A 6,000-nucleotide genomic window follows, 5' to 3' on the forward strand; every position below is an offset into this window, starting at 1 on the left:
ACACGTGAAGACCCACGGTTCTTGAATCTTGATACTCTTGGTCCTGTTTGCGGGACTTGTGGGTGAGGAATAACATCCGCTGGTGTCACATTTCTTCCAGTCATATGCTGAAAGTTATCAAGGCTCACATGTCGACAACCCTTTTCATTTGTAGTAGTTGAAATAGGAGTTACACTGACCACTTTACCGCAAGATGAAACTGTCAACATGTAATTAGTAGTTGTTCCACATCCACATTCCACACAATGACTTGCTCCTTGACTAGATGGAGTTAAATTCGTATTTGCATTTTGCAGTGGCAGGTGAATTGGAAGCAAAAACTATCAATTAAAATTGATACTTTAGTGAATGCAGCGCTAGGTACTAATACCTGGTAAAGTAGTATTTAGATGGCTGACAACTGCATTACAAAACTGCTCTTGAGCGTTTTTTTTTTGACAGACCGGATCTATTTCTACTTGATCCACTGGAACAACAAAAAAAAAACTCCAGCAGTGAATAACGTGTTCTTTAACTTAATACAATTATTTCGTACCTGCAGGTAAATCTGTGACTTCTGAAGGAGCAAACATATGTTCTGGAATCGCATGCCTATTAAAAGGATAAATGCCACATGCTGCAAATGCCGACTTGATGTTTCTTGAATTAAATCTCTTTTTGTACGGTTGGATAGTTAATCCAGGGACATCATATATAGAAATTCGCTGCCCAGGGTGCTGCGAATTTTAGATTATTACCATTTATTTTTGGATTACCATTTAAAGATTACTGAACCTTTATGTCGGAGACTGCCGACTCAGGTAATTTCTCAAAGTATATTTTTTATCTAATCTTGTTTTCTTTTTAGGCCTAACACCGGAGTGTCAGCGTTTTATATATGTTTTTTTCTGGCCTAGCACCGAAGTGCCAGCGTATGTATATTTATGTATTGGCCAACCTGTCACCTTATCGGGTGACAGTATAACGAAGAGGTTGCCGTAAAGGACGGAAAAGGATGGTGGTTTATTGCCGCGACACAGCAGCAATAATCAAAGAGCAAGAAAAGTAGAGAATATTTTAATTACTAATGACTGGATGTTCTTGAAATACGGATGTTCGGAGGATTCCCTGTAGTTGACGGCTAGAAGTTCGAAGATGGCTGACGGATGGAGAAAGAATGGCAGCAAGGCAAAAAGGCGGCAACCACAACGACAGCAGCAAGGCGGCGAACAGCAGACAGACAAATACAAGTAAGAAAATACAACCAAAATACGATACCGAATAAAGGACACCAGACAGGAAACTCGGTGGAAAATAGTGTGAATTCATGATGTTCCTGTTTTAAGTCTTGTTTCATAGGCCCAAATAAACACTTATCGAGTGGTTGCGTTACGTGCGAGGTATGAGGTGGTAAAGTAAAAAGAATGATTCAATTTTTTTTGGAAAACTCAACAACAGGATAACTTATATGGCTAATATGATTATCCATAATCAAAAGAATTGGTTTTTGTGGTGAACAGTTAATCTGTTTCTGAAGATGTTGAAGGGAAATCAAGAACAATTCTGCCGTCATCCAGCCAGTTTTGTGTGCTAAAGGAATGAAACCTTCTGGTAGATTAATCATCTTCTCAAGATTGACTTTCACTCTTGGGAATACGAATACTCCAGGAAAATGTTTACCAACAGCATTAACAAACGCTAACATTGTTACATTTGTTCCTTGTTCTTGACCTGTGGTTGTTGAAACCTGAATCATTCATAGAAAGATGTGTTTCATAGCAATCAATGAAAATGTTTACAATATTTGACCTACCGCCTTCACTCCAGTCTTTGCAAAAATCTTCTGTGGCTCAACTACTGTAGGGTTGTTTGACAATTAAAAATATCTTCAGGTTGAAAGTTGTGCTTGTTTATTAATTCAAACAAATCATCGTAGAACTGATCAATGACGCGGTGATTTACAGCAGCTGCTCTCGCTTGACTTGTTCGTTCTGGCTTCCTTATCGAGAGATTTTTATTTCGTTTCAGAAATAGGGAAAACCAATCTGATCCTGCTGCTTTCTTTACACTCCACTGATTAGGCATTGAAATCTGATTTGCTTTACCGTAACAATAGGCCAATTTCTTTGTATCAAGAGGAGTGAGGCCGTGATTTAACTTCTGTGCAACAATTAGATATTGTGACAGTTCTTCTTCTTGTTCTGGAGTTAACACTTGTCGATTGTGAAAGCTCTGTTTCAACGTAGAAGTATTTGGATCAGTGGGATCAAACTGTTTCGACAAACGATGAAGAGTGGATTTTGATATGCCTTGTTGCGCTGCTTTTCTAAAGCTAATGCCTTTTGAATGTTGTTGGAGTAATGCTTCTTTGATGGCAGATTCAGTTGGTGCTGTACCTCCATTCTTTCTAATATATGTACGAGTCATGTAGGCCTAACGGATTCACTTCAAAAACTTAAACCAATTGAAAAACGGTTTAGGCATACTTCAGTCTGCAAGGTAGGGTAAAAAAATGGATAAAAGTTTAGTGGCATACAGTTTTAGAAATTTGGAAGATATATTTACTACCTTTAGAAAATGTGATGCGTGATGAGCTATTTAGGTTGCAAAAACAATATTTGCAGACTTACTTTTAACAACAAGAAATATCAAAACAAAATTGATTAAATTAAAATAAACATCGATTTTTTACAGCCACGCCTTCTTTCCTCTAACGCCAACCCCCTCACACTGAATATATGTTTTTAGATAGAAACAAGTTTACAGATTAATTACTATATGAAATAGTGATTAATGATAAACGTATTTAGTATTTTTAAAATGGAAATTCATTGGTGAATGTAAATATATTATTATTTATTTTTTTTACCCATATATAACATACATTCAGTTTCCTTTTCTTATCTGTCCCAAGCAACCCCGTTAAATTTGACGAAAAAAAATATGAATGAAGATTAAGAAATCTTAAATAAAACTATCAATTTTCAACGAAAAAAAAAACAGGGAAACAGAAAAGCCTTGTTTTTCAATCCGTATACTTCTTTTAGACATACATCAAATACATAAAAAGATGTATAGAGCTTTAATGATCTTTAATTTTTTGGTCCCATCCAACCCCGGTCTCCCCTATATTACATTGATTATATACAGTATACTGTATATATGGAAATATACGTATTTATGTACGTATTATATAGAGAGAGATATTATAAACCATATATTAAATTATAATATAATATATATACATATAACAAATTTAACAATATTTAACATATATACTTTTAATTATAATATATCTTGTAATATTGTTTAAAATTAATCTATCATTATTAATAACCCGCTCTTTGCGTTGATCATTCGATGGAAGGTGAATTCTTGTGTTTCCCTTTGATTTTAAAATGCGTCTATTGCTTTTAGTTCCTGAGTGAGAATCAGCCTTTTTGTTCATGTTTGAGCGCATCCTTGTTCCATTTGGTATCCTGTTTGACGTTCTATGTTTGTAACCAATGGACATCATGGCAGCCATGATGTGGCAACAATTTACTTAACTGTTGAAGAACAGGTGCAGTACTGTCTCGGTTTTACCTCTTCGCCAGAAAAGAGGGTAACCGAATGTTTTGCACCGCTCTGGGCAGTGACACTCCAGCACTTTTGTTCGGGAACCAGAGTATTTTTTTTAATCATTAGTTTTTCCCTTTGCATGGTGCTTAGAGACGGAAGGTACTTTTTCGCGCTCCGTCTTGAAGCATCATTTACCTAAATTCATAATCGATTTAAGCCCAAATTCTTAGGAAATTATTTTACAAATGGTGTATTTTACCATTTCCGTTTCTTTTCCCTCTTCTATATGAATGGAGTCCAATTCTTCACAGATGGCAATATTGCCTAACTCCTAGTTGTCTGTGAGCTTGTACAGATGTTGCAAATAATTTCGTAAGAGCCAATTTTCTCCCACTCTAAATCGAGCTCTTCTAATTCTTAGGAGCTAACGCCTAACAATCTCGTAGCTGCCCAAGATCCTTTCGTCTTCGGCGTATGCTCTTGGCTTGACAAAGCGGTGTTTTAAGAGCGCATGAAAGGACTCGGATCTATTGGTTGACAGCAAATACTTCCCGTTGTACCGCTCAAGTGACCATATTCCCATTGAATTCAAGTCTGGATGAATATGTTTCTCGAAATACGTTGCAAATTCCAAAAGACCATACATAAATATATTATATCACTGTTGTATATATAGTTAACATATAATTTATATATTGTATGTAGCTATTATAATATATTAAATTATAATATATTTAATACATGATTTAATTATATATATTATATAAACATGTTCTTTTATATATCATTATTAACATGTCTCCAATAAGTTTACAAATAGGTACAAATATACTTACAGTGTTCATACAATTCCGCTGAAATGATCGAGAAACAGCGCAGTATTCTATGTATGATTTTTGGTGAAGCAACTCATAAAAGTGGCTACGATATTTTGCTAATTCCAATCTGCTGGAAATTCCAAGGCTTCGCAATTTCATTTCTTGATCTTTCCACGCATAAATATGACAACGCGCCCGGGGTATATTGGGGAAAATCTACAAATTATGGGAAAAAGCCATTAACATCTTCACTTAAAACAGAAACCAATAAACGTACCTTTTCAATGGAATTTACGATGGCTGCCTCTTGATCAGTGCATATCAAAAGCTTCTTGGATGAAGCAATTTTGGGGATTTCTTTTTTGACCATATTCCAAAAATATTCATGCGAACTCTGCAGTGTTCTCAGGTGGATGAGACAGGCCAAACCTATGGTAGGCATTGGCGAATCTTCGGTTTCCATAAACTCCGTAAAACGGAATGTGATCCAACTCACTTAGTAATTGCCAAGATTAAATGTTGTATCATACTCCATAATCATTTCTGGCAAATTGTCCCGATCCAAAAGATTCCTGAATTCATTTGCCATTACTGCAAATCACATTGAAATAAGACTTGTTAAGACACTTCGACCGATGCCGTATTAAATGATTTGCAATGATTATCATTATTCTAGCCTATTACATATATATATTAATATATAAAAATGTAAATAGTTACACCTATTACCATATATGCCCATTATCTAAGGGTGTCCCTAAAATGCGCGGATTTTTGTGCGCGCCTGCACCACTAAACTGCGCGACATAAAACACCCGCGCGCCAACCCTAAAGTGCGCGCCCTACATGAGCGACGGCCCTAAAGTGCGCGCCTTACATGCGCGCCTATTAAATAACAAAAGGCGCACTAGAACCCGAAATTTTTTTCTTCATTCTTCCTTCAAATAAACATGCCACTTGCCGTATGCAATTTTTCGAAAAAAACTTTCATGATTTAGAATTTCAAATGTTTTCAAAGTCTGTATTGAAAAGTCTTGGATTTGCAATTGACACACTATTTGAATACAATAAGCATGAATGAACATGAAAAACAGTAATAGCAGCATGCCATTACTACAAACGACATTTCTAAGTCTTGGTTTTGCAATTGCAATTAATTTTGCAATTAACCATTTCTTCTTTTTATATTTTGTAGAACACTTTTTTTAGTTCAAGATTTACCACCCCAATTTTGCAACAAGTTAAAAACAACCAGATGGTCGATTTCCACGTGAAGTTCAAGTCCATTTCTTCTTTTTAGATTTTGTAGGAAAAAAAAATTTCCTTTTTTTCCTTCTAACACTTTTTTTAGTTCAAGGTTTACCACCCCAATTTTGTAACAAGTTCAAAACAACTAGATGGTCGATTTCCACGTGAAGTTCAAGTTTTTTTCCTACGGGTTCTTTTCTTTTTTCAGTTGAAGGGTGAAAGAAGAAGGAGCAGGACATGCCCGACAAAACTAGTGCAAATTCATCAGTTGATGATGAAAATGACAATACTGGAGTGAATTCTACCAAAAACTGGCCCCTAGAAAAGTTTTTTATACAAATTGAAGAATGAGAAGATGAAAAAACAGACGAGGTCAAAATGAAATGTCAAGGAG

Source organism: Daphnia magna, linkage group LG2 (genome assembly GCF_020631705.1).
Source record: "Daphnia magna isolate NIES linkage group LG2, ASM2063170v1.1, whole genome shotgun sequence".
NCBI lineage: Eukaryota > Metazoa > Arthropoda > Branchiopoda > Diplostraca > Daphniidae > Daphnia > Daphnia magna.